The sequence below is a fragment of the Neofelis nebulosa genome, chromosome 4, assembly GCF_028018385.1.
Source record: "Neofelis nebulosa isolate mNeoNeb1 chromosome 4, mNeoNeb1.pri, whole genome shotgun sequence".
Taxonomy (NCBI): Eukaryota; Metazoa; Chordata; class Mammalia; order Carnivora; family Felidae; genus Neofelis; species Neofelis nebulosa.
Genome location: NC_080785.1, coordinates 83,599,296 through 83,617,660, shown reverse-complemented (window position 1 = coordinate 83,617,660; position 18,365 = coordinate 83,599,296).

The following is an 18,365-nucleotide window of genomic DNA, read 5'->3' as shown; positions in this document are numbered from 1 at the left end:
CCTCCATGTTTTAGGTATATAGTGTCATATTCACATTTTTAAAAATTTTATGAATTCCTTGACTTCTATAGAAATATTATTTTTGCTACTTTTGTATTCTTTACTTTTTGTACTCTGACTTATAATCTGCCTTTCCACTCAAAGAGTCCCCTTTAGTATTTATTGAAGTGCTGGTTTAATAGTAATGAATTCCTTTCATTTTTGCTTGTCTGAGATCAAACTTTTAATCTCTCCTTCTCTTCTGAATGATAGCCTTGTTGAATAGAGTATTCTTGGCTGCAGGTTTATCCCTTGGAGCACTTTAAATATATCATACCACTCCTTTCTCTCTTGCAATGTTTTTGCCGAAAAATCCACTGATGGCCTTATGGGGTTTCCCCTTGTATATAACCGTCTTCTTTTCTCTTGATGCTTTTAAAAGTTTTTATTTTTTTCTACCTGTTGCCATTTTAATTACTATGTGTCTTGGTGTGAACCTCCTTGAGTTGAATTTGGAGGGGGGGGATCTCTGTACCTCCTAGATCCTAGATCTGGATATCTGTTTCCTTCCCTAGATTAGAGAAGCTTTAAGTTATTATTTCTTCAAATAAATTTTCTGTCTTCTTATCACTTTCTTCTTATATCTCTATAATACAGATAGTTTTACACTTGATAGAGTCACTGAGTTCCCTAAGACTATTCTCAATTTGCATTATTTTCTTTTCTCTCCTTTGCTCAGCTTAGTTGCTTTCTGTTACTCTGCTTCTAGGTCATTAATTTGTTTCTCTGCTTTGTCTAGCCTGCGATTTATTCATATTTTTAATCTCATTTATTGTTTTCTTGATCTCTGATTTGCTCTTACTTATATCTGTATTAAGGATCTCACTGATATCTTCTACTTTTTTCTCCAGTCCAATGAATATCTTTGTGATCATTGCTTTAAAATCTCTATCAGGTATATTACTTCTATCTATTTCATTTTGGTTTCTTGCTATGGTTTGGTCCTGTTCTTTCATTTGGGAGATGTTTCACTGTTGCCTCATTCTGTCTGACTATCTGTGTCTGTTTCTCTGTGTTGGGGAAGCAGCTACTTCTCTGACTCTTGAGGATAGAAGACTTAAGAAGAGATCCTGTAGTGCCCTGCACTGTCATGTCCCCTGTTTCCCAGGGCCTGATGCTTCAAAGAATGTCTGCATCGTGTGTGCTCTGCTGTTTAGTCTTGCCCATTTTTTCCTTCAGTCCAATTATCTGCAGAGCCTCTCTTGCCTTTGTGGGCAGGGTCTGGTCCCCAGCAGAGGGTGGGGCATGTTTAACAAGGGGTGAAGTGTTCTTTCTGAGAAACAAGACCTGCTGCTTATGCTGGGGGATGCACTGGTGAGGAGATGTAGTGTTGGCAAGTTGTTTCTTCTGAGGGGGGTGCCCGGCAGTGCTGAGACTAAGGGGAGTATGTCTGAAGGGCAGATCCACAGAATCCAGAGGGGTTGTGAAGTGAGGCTTCGTGCAAGCAAGTTAGGTCAGAAATACAGGCAGTATTGATTTCCATAGGTGGACATTGTTTGTGTTGGGGTAGGGGAGGGAAATGGCATCAGCCAGCTCCTTTGCTTCTGGAGGGGACTCCCCATGATCCCTGTCTGTCCGTGCCATGCTTTGAGATGAGTAAATTATTTTCCCTCCCATCTGCCCCCCGCTGTTTTTCAAGCTGCTCATTCTAGGCTGTATCTGCAATGGCTGTTGGTAATGCTGTCTCTTAAGGTTGAAAACTCCACTTCCTAGGCCTCAGGGCTCTCCCACAGTGGAGCCCATTGTTTTGTTTTGTTTTGTTTTTTGTTTTTTTTTTTTTTAATTTGAGACCTTAAGCCTAATTGGTTTTAAGAACTGACAAAACTTGGAAAATAATATGAAGATTCCTGATACAAAAGTCTTTTTTCCTTCCTTCTCCGTACGACTAGCTCCTTCCCCGCTGTGGACAGCCAACATCCATTTTACTTCCAGACCATGTCTTTGCCCTTCCTGCCTTTAGTTGTGGAGTTTGTTCTGCCAATCTTTGACTTGTTTTCTGGGTTATTTATGCTGATGAGAATGTTGCTTAGTTGTATCCATGGGAGGAGGCATACTTAAAATCCTTCAACTCCATCTTCCTAGCCAACTTTATTTTTTCATGTATTTTTTTCCCTTATGAGTTTTAAAGTAAACGTGTTTAGTGTTAAAAATAAATTTCAATTATTTTTGCTTTCTGTTAATTTAAAAAGTTAATGTAGTGATAATTGGCATCTGTACTATAGATTTTCTAATTAAGCTCAAAGAATGTTTCTCTATTTTAACTTCTTAGAAGTATTTGTTTTTAAATTTATTTTTCCACAATTCCTGTTAGCATTTTTTCAAAATATTCTTTTCCTTACTTTCTAATTTCCTGTTTATATGAAAGAAGGCTCTTGATATTGTATGTTAATTTTGCACCCAACACTTTACTATATAACTTAGTGTTTACAATGCACTCTAAGCCTTAGCGAGTACTATTTCATTAACAAATAATGATAATTTTACTTTCTTCTTTCCAATTTTCTTAACTCATTTATTTTTTTCTTTCTCATTACACTGTTTACATGCTACCATTCAACATGACTATTGATCTAAAGTGTCATATACCTTTGTTAGGTCATTGTGCAATTTTTTGTGAAAGAGGTATATTTTAGAATGTTTTGCAATACTGATGATCAGAAGGAATGAAAATGTAACTATGAGAAGAATGCCTTCTGAGATGTTTCTGAAGTGGAGAAGAGGACTGATGTGGATGGTGATTATTCCGAGAAATGATTCGTCAACCTCATTTTGCTATGGAAGTAACAAAGCCAGTAGTGGCATGTGCCTTTTGGTATATCCCTTGTTTTATCTAAAATTGTTTGGTTTGCTGTCTTTCTCCTAATAGGTTTCTGATGCTTATTGGAGTTCTGAAGCTACTCCTGCTGTCACCTCCACTACTCAGGGGTCTGTCTATAGTACTAAGAGCTAAGCATTGAATGTGTAGATAGCTTTGGGTAGTATTGACATTTTGACAATATTTATTCTTCCAATCCATGAACACGAAATGTTTTTTCCATTTCTTTGTATCTTCTTCAATTTCCTTCATAAGCTTTCTATGGTTTTCAGCATACAGATCTTTTACATCTTTGCTTAGGTCTATTCCTAGGTATTTTATGATTCTTGGTGCAGTTGTGAATGGGATTAGTTTCTTTATTTGTCTTTTTGTTGCTTCATTATTCATGTGTAAGAATGCAACTGATTTCTGTACATTGATTTTGTATCCTGTGACTTTGCTGAATTCATGTATCAGTTCTAGTAGACTTTCGATGGAGTCTCTCAGGTTTTCCATGTATAATATCCTGTCATCTGCAAAAAGTGAAAGCTTGACTTCATCTTTGCCAATTTTGATACCTTTGATTTCCTTTTGTTGTCTGATTGCTGATGCTAACACTTCCAACACTATGTTAAACAACAGTGGTGAGAGTGAACATCCCTGTCGTGTTCCTGATCTCAGGGGGAAAGCTCTCAGTTTTTCCCCATTGAGGATGATATGAGCTGTGGGCTTTTCATAAATGGCTTTTATGATGTTTAAGTACATTCCTCTATCCTGACTTTCTCGAACATTCTTCTCAAAGCTAGAACAAGCAATCCTAAAATTTGTATGGAACCACAAAAGACCCTGAATAGCCAAAGTAATATGAAAGAAGTCCAAAGCAGGAGGCATCACAATCCCAGACTTTAGCCTCCACTACAAAGCTGTAATCATCAAGACAGCATGGTATTGGCACAAAAACAGACACATAGACCAATGGAATAGAATACAGGTTCCAGAATTGGACCCACAAAAGTATCGCCAACTAATCTTTGACAAAGCAGGAAAGAATATCCAATGGAAAAAAGAGAGTCTCTTTAACAAATGGTGCTGGGAGTACTGGACAGCAAAATGCAGAAGAATGAAACTAGACCACTTTCTTAAACCATTCACAAAAATAAAATGGATAAAGGACCTGAATGTGAGACAGGAAACCATCAGAACCCTAGAGATGAAAGCAGGAAAAAACCTCTCTAACCTCAGCCACAGCAATTTCTTACTTGACACATCCCCAAAGGCAAGGGAATTTAAAGCAAAAATGTACTATTGGGGCCTCATGAAGATAAAAAGGCTTTTGCACTGCAAAGGAAACAGTCAACAAAACTAAAAGGCAACCAACGGAATGGGAAAAGATATTTGCAAATGACATATCGGACAAAGGGCTAGTATCCAAAACCTACAAAGAACTCACCAAATTCCACACCTGAAAAACAAATAATCCAGTGAAGAAATGGGCAGAAGACATGAATAGATAATTCTCTAAAGAAGACATCCAGATGGCCAACAGGCACATGAAAAGATGCTCACTCCTCATCAGGGAAATACAAATCAAAACCACACTCAGATATCACCTCACGCAAGTCAGAGTGGCTAAAATGAACAAATCAGGAGACTATAGATGCTGACGAGGATGTGAAGAAAAAGGAACCCTCTTGCACTGTTGGTGGGAATGCAAACTGGTGCAGCCACTCTGGAAAACAGTGTGGAGGTTCCTCAAAAAATTAAAAATAGATCTACCCCATGACCCAGCAATAGCACTGCTAGGAATTTACCCAAGGGATACAGGAGTGCTGATGTGTAGGGGCACTTGTACCCCAATGTTTATAGCAGCACTTTCAACAATAGCCAAATTATGAAAAGAGCCTAAATGTCCGTCAACTGATGAATGGATAAAGAAGTTGTGGTTTATATGTACAATGGAATACTACTTGGCAATAAGAAAGAATGAAATCTGGCCTTTTGTAGCAACATGGATGGAACTGGAGAGTGTTATGCTAAGTGAAATAAGTCATACAGAGAAAGACAGATACCATATATTTTTCACTCTTATGTGGATCCTAAGAAACTTAACAGAAGACCATGGGGGAGGAGAAGGAAAAAAAAAGAGAGGGAGCCAAACCATATGAGACTCTTAAAAACTGAGAATAAACTGAAGGTTGATGGGGAGGGTGGGAGGGAGGGGAAAGGGGTGATGGGTATTGAGGAGTGCACCTGTTGGGATGATCACTGGGTGTTGTATGGAACCCATTTGACAATAATTTTCATACAATAAATAAATAAATAAATAAATAAATAAATAAGAGCTAAGCATGGTCAGCTTCTCAAACGTGATACCAGGTACATTTGGGAAATACTTTCCACTTGTTTCCACGGTCACTAATGTTAATCCTGGAATGATAGCTTTCTTCACTGTGCCTTATTCCCAGTACCAGAGCTTGACTTCCTTGAGGGGACTGAGCCCAATCCAGTATCTTGTGATCTGCCAGTTCAAGGGCAAAACTTTTTAAATGACCATGTAACTCACAAGTTTCCAACCTTGACAACATGTAATAATTATCTGGGGAGCTATAAAAACTTTATGCATGTCTGTTTAAACCTTACATGTCTGGGTTTCAATTCTCGATATCTGATTTCATTAGTCTAAGGTGGGCTCCACAACTGTGCAGTCAGTTTGAAAACCACTGATCTTACTTAACTCTAAAATACCATCTGCCCCTCCTCTCTGTCTTTCTGGCTGACATTCTATCATTATATGGACACCCATGGCTAACTATGGCCTAGATTAGTCTGGGCTTATCAATGTTCTTTGGCCACACTTTTTGTATTATCCTCTTCTAGATGCTCTATTGTCACCCTGGTTCACCTATCAGCCTGTTGAAATCTTGTAGACTGTTCCCTCTCTTTATCTTACCTGAGCTGTAAGGACCATGCTTAATTCACACTTGAGACACTGATATGGGTAGTTCCTGGAAAAGCCAAGGCCTAAAACCAGGTGTGCTGACTTGCAGACATCTGTTCTTTGCATTATGCCTGAATACCTTTACTTTAGTTTATTATTTACTTTGCCGTGTTCTAGATTCTCCCTCTTTCCTCTCATTTGGGGCTAGTACACTCAATAAATATAAATTGGTGATTATTTTTTTTTATTTTTTACACATTTTCTCCCTTTGTACACATATCTCATTTTAGACAATGCTGAAAAGATTATGATTCATTATTCCACATAATAACTAACAGCTGGAGTCAATTAAAGTGAGTCTAACTCATATACCACATGGTACAGAAGCTGGATGAAGTTTTTATTGAAGCTAGACATTGGTAATGTAATATGTAACATATACAGACTCCTTATCACATTTCATTCCACATGTCCTTGAACTTAGGTGCTATAAGAAGGGCATGATCAGATGATGAGAAATTATAACATCTTCATTTTTTTAAATAACTTTTTCTTCTATCTACATCTCCACAACTATGCTTTAAAATAAATTAGAAATGTAAACTATTTTTCATAATATAAGACTAAGAGGATCTTGAAATATAAAAATGTGACCTAAAGCATTTGATTACCAGTGTTTCTTATAAAGAAGTCATTACATTCATTTGTGTGTGTGTGTGTATACTTACATATAATGTATATGTGTGTGTATATAATGTGTATGTGTGTGTATATATATATATATAATATAAATGTATGTATGTATATATGTATGTATGTATGTGTTTCCCTTTAAGCCATCAAAGAACAAACAAGAGACCTTTTTGCTTTTTGAATTACCATTGATAGCCAGGATTTTCTATTTTAGGATTAATCTACTAGAAAGAAAAGTTAATCCAAATATGGGGCTAAAAAATAATTTCTTAAAGATCATATTTCTGTAAATTAAGCTATCATACCAAACTTGAACATCACACTATCTAGTTTAATACTTTGACCACTAAAATATTAAAGAGATATATATTTGGCCTACAACAAATAATGGCAAATATTGTATTATTCAATGTTATCAAATACAGTTGGACCGAGATTTTTTAAAAGTCATCAAATGCTAAAGTATTTCTCTTAACTGTAGGGAACTACACTCCCATTGCATTATATGCAAATTTCAGAGACATCCAGAGACTTTAAACCTGAAAACAGAGCCTTACATTACATTCTCCTTAGATCAGATCACATTAAGGACTAAACTCTCATTCTTCTTCACTAATTACGGCAGTTGAAGCAGTGAAGAGAAAAAGTTCACCTACCACATATAATTGATCAATGAGATAGAGATCTTTGGGAAAGGATGAATCTAAAAGTTTTTCCTCAATCGAAATGCTGTAGAGGTAGGTTAGTCTTATTTTATGATTTATCTTTATAAGTGAAACTCAATTTTTTTTCTCTCATGTAGTCTAGTAAGTGTGTGATAGAAAACTCTGATTTCTTCCATCTCTAAATCTAGTTAGCATCTTCACACTACAGTCACACTACGTATTTACACACTCTTTAGTATGTATCTTCCATGAAAATGCATAGTTACAACTTAGTTCAGAGATCCTTGGCTGTCAACAACATGAAAAAGATCAGGAAATTCCTGAATGTGATGCAAAATGTGGTTGAGACTGTGGAATTGGCATGCCTGCTGAGGATTCACAGTAGAATGGGGCAAAGGGACTCTGTAGATGAGACTAGATAGAAGGATGGCCCAGGGTGTATTGGGAGATAGCGGAGTTCAGAGCAACAATTCTCTATGCTACCAGGTACAATGGCACTGAAATTGAGGGTACCAAAGGGAGGGCTCAAAAGAACCTATGTAACAAATAACAATGATTGGATATTAAGGTGAGACCCAAATTGACAGGAGGAGAAACGCCAAGCTGCACTTCAAAAAAAAAAAAAAAAACAAGCTATACATTTCCTATACATTCCTATAAATTCCTATGAATTTAGAGACCGAAATTATTCCATCTGGGAACATAATTATTGCAATGGGGAGCCATCTATCTATTAGGTAAAAAAAAAATCTTCTGTAACCCCATAGTTATTAAAAAATTTTAAACACTCTATATTCATGCTCATATTATGTTCCCTCCCTGATAAATATTGAGCTTCTTCAAGATAAGAACAAGTTACCCTGTAATTCCACTGCAACATCAAAGCTTAAAATTCCTAAAAAAGAAAATGAAGGCACTGGCTAACATCATAGACCAGACATGGAAGCTTATCAAGGACAGAGTTCAACATTTGGAGCAGACATTGCACACCTAGGTTCCTCCAGTTCCAACTCATTCCTTCTATCAACCAAAGAAGCGAGGGAAGAGAGGTGTTTCAAAGGCCCAAGTCTTAAAATCCTAAGTAGCTGAGTTGCCTTGACTGGCCAGGTAATTATTTCTCCTACCAAACAGAAATTGGGATTCATGAGCTAAAAACAAATTTCAATTAGGAACCAATATAGACACTATAAATGGACACTGTAATTGTGTTCATTTTGTAACTGCAATTATTTAATGTGTATTATAAATTCTGAATGCAATGCTTGCTCTGTCTTCTCATCTTCAGGATTTATCTTTAGAAGTCTGAAAACTACTATAGCCAACATTTTAACAGCTAATAGGTCTAGGTACTATTCTAAGCACTTTAAGGTCTAAATAACTGTAAAAGATAAACGCTATTATTTTCATTTTATAGTTGCGTTAACTGAAGCACAAGTTAAATAAATTGCTGAAGCCACATGATTAGTAATTGCATTGCCTGACTCTAGACCTGAGGTGCTTAAATAACTACATCTGGCGCTTTTCATGGCAATCATACTTCCTCATTATTTTTGACTGACTTAAAAAATGTCTTTGGAGGCTTTAATATCTCCTCCTTTATTCTGAAGTTAAATGAAAATATGTCTAAGTGTGAGCTTTTTTCCTTTTAAAAGTGTTTCTTAGGCCACATCTGTGTTCGTCTCTCCTTGTCTTTTTTCTTTATTTTGTGGGAACTTTCAAATACTGGAATGATAGGGGTTTAATTGTGGGGTACAAATCTCTACAGTAAAAGTCTTAGTTTTCCCATTGTTTATGCAAAATTTTGGAGTAAGTGCATAGGCAGAATAAGAACAGACTAGATTTTCTAAGATAAGTTGGAAAAACTTAGTGACTTCAACAACAGTAAAGACTGTTGTGCCCTATGATTGATGAAAAGAGGGTTCTGGAAGGGTAACAGTGAAAAGATCCTTCCTCAAGAAATGTCACATATTTATCTGATAATTCATAGGTCCTAACTATGTTCTTGTACAACCATCAGTGAATTTCCTTAGGAATAAATATGGATTGCTTGTGATTTGTGTTCAGGATTAGGGAAAGATAAATGGGTGTCTAATGACAGTTAAATTCTATACTTATACTTTCACTGAATTTCAGCCCTATTTTCCATTTCTACACTTAATATTTCCTGACTCTGAGATGAGAGTTTCTTAGGGTTTCTTAGAAAAAAAAATTTGCCGCCAACATCTTTACGGCGTATTTTAGGTTGGAGCTTCTCTACTATCTTTGACAGAAATGTTTATTTTTCTCATTGGTCAGCGATGCTCACTCCCCACTCCTGTTCCTGATGTTATACTTTAATTCTTGTTTGTAATTCATTCCGTTTATTCCAGTGGCATTTCACAAAATGGGTGTAAACGATGTGTGTTATCTGACACCTTGAGATCACCTTTCAGATCACCTTTTTTCCCAAATCAAAAAGATATTGTAGGTATATTCTTACAAGATTCACAAAATAAAGACGACATCAAAATGTTAAGTTTTGATGTCACAGTGGGATTATAGAGTTAACTGGTCTTTGTCTTGCAGTTCAAGATACATTGGGGGTGGGAGGTGGAAGATATATACATATACAGTGTTAATTTTTTAAAAAAATTTAAATGCATAGAAGTAATATTTGAAAGGACATTCTTCCTTTTCTCTACCATCCTTTATTTCGTTTTCCATATTCTAATTTTCTTGCTCAGTCAGTAAGTCCATCTGTACTCTGTTGTGGTACAACAATTGAATGTGGTACACATTCGATTCCTTCATAGGATTTTGAGAAAAATCCTACTCAATATTTAGGGTTTATTTCAAAAATGACCTAAGGCCTCAGACATAATTTTATTATTGAACTTACCTAAGAAGTAGGCATTTTATTTTGTGGTGGAGCCCTTTCTTAAGTAATGTGGTGAAAACCTCAAGACAAGAGAGGGGAAGCTGGCTATGTGTACATATGTGACATTCCTCATGACTCTGTAATATAGGCCACTCCATCAGACTGTATGTCTGTATGTTACCAAGTATGGGAGACAAAGAAGTAGAAATCATATGAAAGACTGCACCCTGCTGCACTTGCGGTTCAGTTTTTCAGGTACAAACCCTGAGCCCGTGTTGGCACAAAGATGCTTCCTGGAAAGAAAAGCCTCAGTGTCACGACTCTCTGTGTGAAACTCAGTCCTGTTACAATTTGGGCACACTCACCTAAATTAATATCTTTCTCAAAAACATGTTATATCCTTTAAAAATCTATATTTATTTATTTTTAAACTTTTTAACTTTAAGTACAGAGAGAGGGGTCGGGGGAGAGAGAGAGAGAGAATATCCCAGGCAGGCTCTGTGCTGTCAGCACAGAGGCCAATGAGGGGCTTGAACTCCGGAATCATGAGTTCATGACCTGAGCCAAAACCCACAGTCAGAAGCTTAAGTGACTGAGCCACCCAGGTTCCCCTAAAAATTGACATTTATAAGAAATTTAAACAAAATTGGTGTAAAAGAAAGTGTAGGGGCCAAAAGATTCATTAGGTTAAATACCCGCCTCCCCCCCACCTACCAAATCTAAACCTATGACTTCAAGTACTATTATTTGATTCCAAAATCTGCAAAATTCCCTCTGAATTTTCCTGCTGAGAGAGAAATATCCTACATCTACTTTCTACCTTGGCAAGTGAACTCATTGTTATTGTTTGCTTCTTATTTAGTCCCCCGATCCCCAATAAGACAATTTGCTTGCTGAAAGTTAAACACATTTACATAAACAAGCTACTGGGTCAACTCATGATATCTACTAAGAATCTAAATTTGATACAGGTGTTTTGAGGTCTCATGGATCTTCACGTTTATAAGATTGAATAGTGGGGGTACTTGCACTGATTGTAACCTAGAACACAAGGAACTCCCTCCTGCTCAAGACACAAAAGTGGCAATTTTTCAGGCTACTCCGCAAATACTTTAAAACAGCACATCTAAAACTTCCCCCAGTGGCCAAAGAGGCTATTCAAGCATGTTCTGTTTTTGTGTTCGGGTGGTACTTTTTTTTTAATGTTGGATTTTCTACTCTGACCTATATCAGAACTAAATACTAGTGGGATCTTCTTGAAGTATAAATTCCTTTTTGTGAAGCATTTTGCCACTATTGTCACACTTATTTCTCTGGTCCTTACATTTTTCTGTACTTCAGATGCAGAGTAGGTCATGACAGCAATTGGATTAAGAGAAGAGAGCATATTTCACTAATTATTTTTCAAGTACTCGGCAGAGTTTCTGTATAAAATATGTAAACATTAACAGCTTGTTGATTGGATACATGAGCAAGAATAAGGCAATGGGAATAAAAATATAGTAGGAGCAATATAAGCATGAACTCTTGAAATTGACATGGCCCGGTTCTATGAAACTTGAACAAATGCTTTCCAATGGGTATATTAAAACAAATTATAAGCTTACTTGCTGAACTCATTACCTTACTGCTGTTAAGAGTAATGGAATGATTTAATAAAATGCTCTATTTATCCATGATTTGGGATTTAAAGTTACTGAGTTCTTATCTTAGGGTTCTTGTCAAACTCTGATTCTTATGTAAAATGATATTACCTAATTTATGGTATTAATACCTATTTTATCTAGGAAAATACATGGTGGTAGATCATTAATACATGCCCATGTCTCATAGTTTTGAACACCACATTTTAACCACAATATCAGCGAAATTTGAGAATTATTTTCCCACTGAGTCACCGCTAAGAACGGGAAGGGATGAACAAGAAGAAACTAAGAGTCAAGTATGTATTTATGTACATCTGGGAATTTTTAAAGAAATTAAGCAGTAAGCAAATTCACAGCAGGGGTAATGCCACAAAATGGAAATAATCAACCCAAAATGTGCTCCTGGAATGTGCTTCTGGGAGCAACTGGACTACTTGTTCTTGAATTAGACCCATTTAGATAAATTAATATAACTGATATTTAGAAAAAAAAACATTATTTTAGAAAACGTTTACTTAACTATTATAAGTACATATTACATACTTAAAAATAACAAATGTCCTAAAATTCTGCTATGTGGAATAATATTGGGCAATTATATGCAATGGAGATGTATAATGTTTGATAGTGAGGACAAAGACAACCTTTGGAGATGTCCACAGTTAATTCTCTTCATTCACTTGTACGAATTCACTTTTCCTGCCATAAAAAGTGACCTAATTAAATTTCAGGATCTTGCTAGTGACTGACACTGTAGTACTTACTATATACCAAGTATTAATTTAACATTCACATTTATTAAGCCATTTAATCACAGCTGTAATGTCAGTACTATTATTATGTTGGTACTCTTTTCAGTTTGTGGAGGCTTAGAAAGGTTAAGTAAGTTGCTTAGAATCACAGTACAAATAACAGGAATAGTTGAGGGAGAGGTGCTGGTCACACTAGGAGGGGTGGTGATGAAAACGGAGAAAAGTCGACAGACAAGGTAATTTAGAAGTAAAATTGCTCAAAGTAAAATATTGGTGAGAGAAAAGGGCATGGGCTTCAATAATTCAAGGTTTTGGCTTGAGAACTCTGAGCATGATACTTCCATTTACTAAGCTTAAAGAGGGTACAACTGTTCCAAGAGAAGGAGGAAACTCAAGGTGGCAGAGGATATATTACAATCAGAGTTGTTTTCCTGCATGACTCTTAGAGATGTCTATTTTCCTAGGCTGGGTTCTTTGGGAGACTCTGAAACAGATTCTTGGATATAAGTGGTTTATTGGGAAGTGCTCTTAGGAACAACACCTGGGAGGGAAGGGGGAAGGAGGGAAGGAAGGAGAGAAGGAAGAAGAGAAAGAAGGAAGGTATGGAGGAAGGAAGCAGCATTGTGCAGAGGGCTGTGTCATACCGTTCCAACAGAGATTTCAGTCAATGTTATGGAAAGCTCTGCCACTGGGATGGCCCCTCAGAGATGGACTGAGATGAGGTTGATGCTCCAAGTCCTCATAACCTCCTTATCTGCAGGTTGAGTGTGTGTAACTTGAGGGCAAAAGAGCTTCCTTCACCCGAAGGTAATTTGTGCAGATGGGTTTAGTTTGAGCTACAGTCAACTCTCATGGACCAGGCAAAAATGAATGTATCAGTCATGAACACAGAATCTGGTGGTTGTACCATATCCTCTCCTACATCTTTACCCAGGAAGAGCAGTCCAATTGGCTGTCAACTATATCAAACTGGATATAAGAATCTATTGGCCCTTATAAGAGAGACAGAAAAGACCCGCACAGGAAAAGGTCATGTAAAGACAGAGAAGAAATGAGAAACTGCCACAAGCCAAGGAATGCCTGGAACCACCAGAAGCTGGATGAGGCAAGGAAGGATTTCCCTCAGAGCCTTTGGAGGGTGTGCGGTGCTGGCACTGATTGCAGACTTCTGACTTCTAAAACTGAGAGAATAAATATCTGTTGTAATTTTCAAGACCTGAACAACGAATATGATATGTAATCAGCTCTCTATGCCTAAGAGAGGAAATAATAAGAAACGAATATCCTGTGAGAATAGTAACAAAGATTTAGACACTGCGTAAGGAAATCACCGTAAGACATTCTGTGGTTATTTGTGAGTTCCTTAGATTAAGTTCAGTAATATTACATATTTTTCTCTAATTAAACATATGAAAGCCAGAGCATTAGTGAATATTTTTCAATAAGTTATTTTTATATAGCACATGAAAGATACACTAATAAATCTTCATAATGCATATTTAAGAATAACCTGGAAGAGAAACACACAAAATAAATGAGAACTGGACTCTGCTTTTGAAGCAGTGATACTAATTTTTGGTAGGCTAGGAGAAATAGAACAGGCTGCAGAGAGTTGATGGAATTTCTCCAGTGAAGACCACAGTCCCTTACTGCAATCAATGGCAATGTAAGAAGAGATTAAGAGTTGTTCTGAATACTCACCTGAATAGAGACAGTGCTTTAAATACCCCATTGTTACTGAACTGTGTGACTTCTCTGATCTTAGCACCAGCAGGGCAGCATTTGTGTTTGAAGGGCTCCAGATTCATAGAGTGAATGATTGCGAATGTCATAGAGTGAATGAAAGTACAAACTCAAGTTCTCAATATCCCATGAAACAAGTACAGCAAGGTTGGGCGCAACTTAGTTCTACACTCCTAGATTAGAGGGAGTGACCCACACATGCTCAAATCAGCAGGAAACTAGCCGATGGGGCCATGTTCTAATTTAATAATTTAGTATCACTTACCACCCTAATGGCATACCTTACAGTGGAGTGGCCCTGAGACATCACTGTGAGAGATTATTAAGACATGCACTAGGTGTTGAGAAACACCCACTGTAGTTTTGATAACACAATTTAAATTTTTTTAGATCAGCTTGAAAAAACAGACCTGCAGGTTTAACTTAATCATTCTCCCAGGTTTTTATTGATAATTCCCCTCATTTTCAATTTTTGTTTCACAGCATTTGTAATTATTTTTAATTGACAAAGAATGCAGTAAAACAATATATGCAGACCCCATGTGCGGCATGATATGTTAATAGTCACTGTTAGAACTGTAGTTAAGCTATTCTTTCTATCGCTTGCTTTACATATATGTACATATATACACACATATGGCATCTAATGTGTACTTACCTTTAACCAATAATGTAAATTTGCTGATTATTTTGCAATTTTGCTGTTTCCTTAAATTTTATGGCATTTGAATGTAATAGCATTTCATCACAAAGAGATTGAAATATCAAGACAGTAAAGAATTGATTTTTTTTTGAAGAAATATTTCCCATTACAATTTCTTCAGATTACAGACTATACTGATTTAGAGACAAGTGAAATAACCATAGGATTTGAGATTTCCTCCCCTTGCCTGTGTTGGTCAAACTAATTCTTCTTCTTCTTTTTCTTCTTCTTCTTCTTCTTCTTCTTCTTCTTCTTCTTCTTCTTCTAATAATAATAATAATAATATATTATTATTATTATTATTGAAGGGCAGTTGACATATGGTATTGTATTAGTTTCAGGTGTAGATAATTGACTCAGTGATTCTACACAGTATCACCATCTGCTTCACCATTACATCTATGTCTACTGTGCTCCAGATGTTTAATCATTTTTTTTAAATTTGAAACACATTTCACATATAACATTGTGTAAATTTAAGGTTAATTTAAATTTAAGTGAATTGGATACATTTATATATTGTAATATGATTGACCCTATAGCAGTAATTAGCACCTCTATCACATGACATAATTATCTTTTTAGTGGTTGGAATGAAGTTCTAGTCTCTTAGGAAGTTTCAGGATTATAATAACATATTGTCTATTTTCACTAAGTTGTACATCAATCTTTATGAGTTACTTAGTAGTCATTGTAGGTTTGTACTCTTAAAAAACATCTGCCTTATCTCCCTGCCCTCATCTCTTGTAATCACCATTTTATTCTGTTTTTTTTTATGAATTTGACGTTTTTAGATTCCAAATATAAGTAATATCCTACTTCTCTCTCTGACTTACCTCACTTAGAATAATATACTCAAGGTCATCTATGTTGTCATAAATGGCAGGATGTCCTTTTTTCTCACAGAATAGTATTTCATTATATATACATTTGACCCTAACATAACATGGGGGGGGGTGGGGCTACTAAGCTCTCAAACAGTTGAAAATCTGTGTATAACTTTTGACTACCCAGAGTAGCCTATTGACCCAAAGCCTTACCAATAACACAGTAGATTAACACATAAGTTGTAAGTTATATATATTACGTTCTGTATTCTTAGAATAAAGTAAACTAAATAAAAAATTATTAAGATAACTAAGGAAGAGAAAAGACATGTATAGTACTATTCTGTATTGATATATTTTTAAAAATTTGCTTTAAAGTGGACCTGTGTAGTTCCAACCGATGTTATTTAAGGGTCAACTGTATATAATACTTCTTGACTCATCCATTGATGGAAACAGGTTTTTTTTCCATATCTTGGTTATTATGAATAATACTATGGGAAATATGGGACTGCATATACCTCTTAAATGTCCTGTCTTTATTTCTTTTGGGTATCTACCCAGAAATGGAACTGCTAGATCATACGGAAGATGTTTTTAATATTTTGAGGAACCTCCATATTTTTCAGAGTGGCTGCACCAATTTACATTCCACTAACAGTGCACAAGGGTTCCCTTTTCTCCATTTCCTTGCCAACACTTACCTACTGCTTTTTGATAATAGCCATTCTAAAAGGTGTAAGGTATCTCACTGTGATTTTGATTTGCATTTCCCTAATAATAAGTGATGCCAAGCATGTTTTCATGTACCTGTTGGCCATTTGGATGTTGTTTTTGGAAAAGTGTCTATTTAGTTTCTCTGCCCATTTTAAAATCAGATTTAAAAATTGTACTGATTGATTGCTATTGAGTTGTATGAGTTCTTTATATATTTTGAATATTAACCTCTTATCTGATATATAATTTGCAAAAATTTTCTCCCATTCAGTAGGTTGACTTCATTTTATTACTCCCTTGCCATACAAAGGATTTTAAGTTTGATAGGGTTTCATTTGTTCATCTCTGCTTTTGTTTGTGCTTTTATTGTTATGTCTAACAAATCATTGTTGATACCAATAGGATCGTTCTTCCTAAATTTTATTCAATAAATTTTTGGTACCAGGTGATATGTTTAACTCTTTGATTGGCTTCAAGTTAATTTCTGTGGGTAGTGTAAGATAGGTGTCTAATTTCATTATTCTGCTAGTATTTGTCCAGTTTTCCCAATATCATTCTTTTTTTTTTTTCCAATGTTTTTTTTTTTTTTTTTTTAATTTATTTTTGGGACAGAGAGAGACAGAGCATGAACGGGGGAGGGGCAGAGAGAGAGGGAGACACAGAATCGGAAACAGGCTCCAGGCTCCGAGCCATCAGCCCAGAGCCTGACGCGGGGCTTGAACTCACGGACCGCGAGATCGTGACCTGGCTGAAGTCGGACGCTTAACGACTGCGCCACCCAGGCGCCCCTCCCAATATCATTCTTTGAGAAGAAGATCTTTACCCTATTAGGTGTTCTTGGCTCCCTTGTTGAATATTAGTTGACTGTACATGTGTGGACTTAATTCCAGTTTCTCTATGTTGTTCTATTGGTCTATGTGTCTGTTTTTGCACCAGTACCATACTGTTTTTGTAATTGAGTCTAAAATTAGGAAGTGTGATACATCCTACCCTATTCTTTTCCTCCGGATTGTTTTAGCAATGTGAGATCTTTGGTGGTTTCATACAAAATTTAGCATTGTTTATCATTTCTATTTATGTGAAGGATGGTATTGCTATTTTGATGGGGATTGTATTGAATCTATAGAAGGCTTTGGGTACTGTGAACATTTTAACGGCATTCTTTTGATCCTTGAACACAGTATGTCTTTCCATTTTTGGTGTGTCTTTAATTTCTTTAAGCAAAGTCTGGTAGTTTTTGTTGTGCAGATATTTCACTTCCTTGGTGAAAGTTTTTACTGGGTATTTTGTTGGTTTTGATGCTATTATGAATAGAATAGTTTACTTAATTTCACTTTTAGATGTCTCACTATTAGTGTATAGAGATGCAATGAATTCTATATGTTAATTTTATATCCTGCAACTTTACCAAAATCATGGATTAATTGCAACAGTTTTTGTGGAGTCACTGGGATTTTCTGTGTATAAAATCATATCATCTGAAAATAGAGATATTTTTACCTCTTCCAATTCTGATAGCATTTTTTTTCTTTATCTTGCTTAATTGCTCTGGCTAGAATTTCTAGTTCTATACTGAGAGGGGACATCCTGTCCTGTTACTCATCTTAGGAGTAAAACCTGTCCATTTTTCTGCATTGAGTATAATATTAGCTGTGGGTTTATAATTTATGGCTTGTATAATGTTGAGGTTGTTCCTTCTATACCCATTACTTCAAGGTTTTTATCATGGAATATGTTGCATTTTGTCCATTGCCTTTTCTGCATCTATTGAGATGATTATATGAGCTTTATCTTTCATTTTATTAACATGATGTATTATCTTCATTGACTTGGTATGTTGAAGCATTCTTGCATCTCAGAGATAAATCCCACTCGGTTGTGTGTATAATCATTTTTTTTCTTTTTTCTTGTTATTTCTTTTTATTTCTTTTGATAGAGAGCACACAAGTGGGTGAGGAGTGGAGAGAGTGGATCCCAAGTGGGCTCCGGGC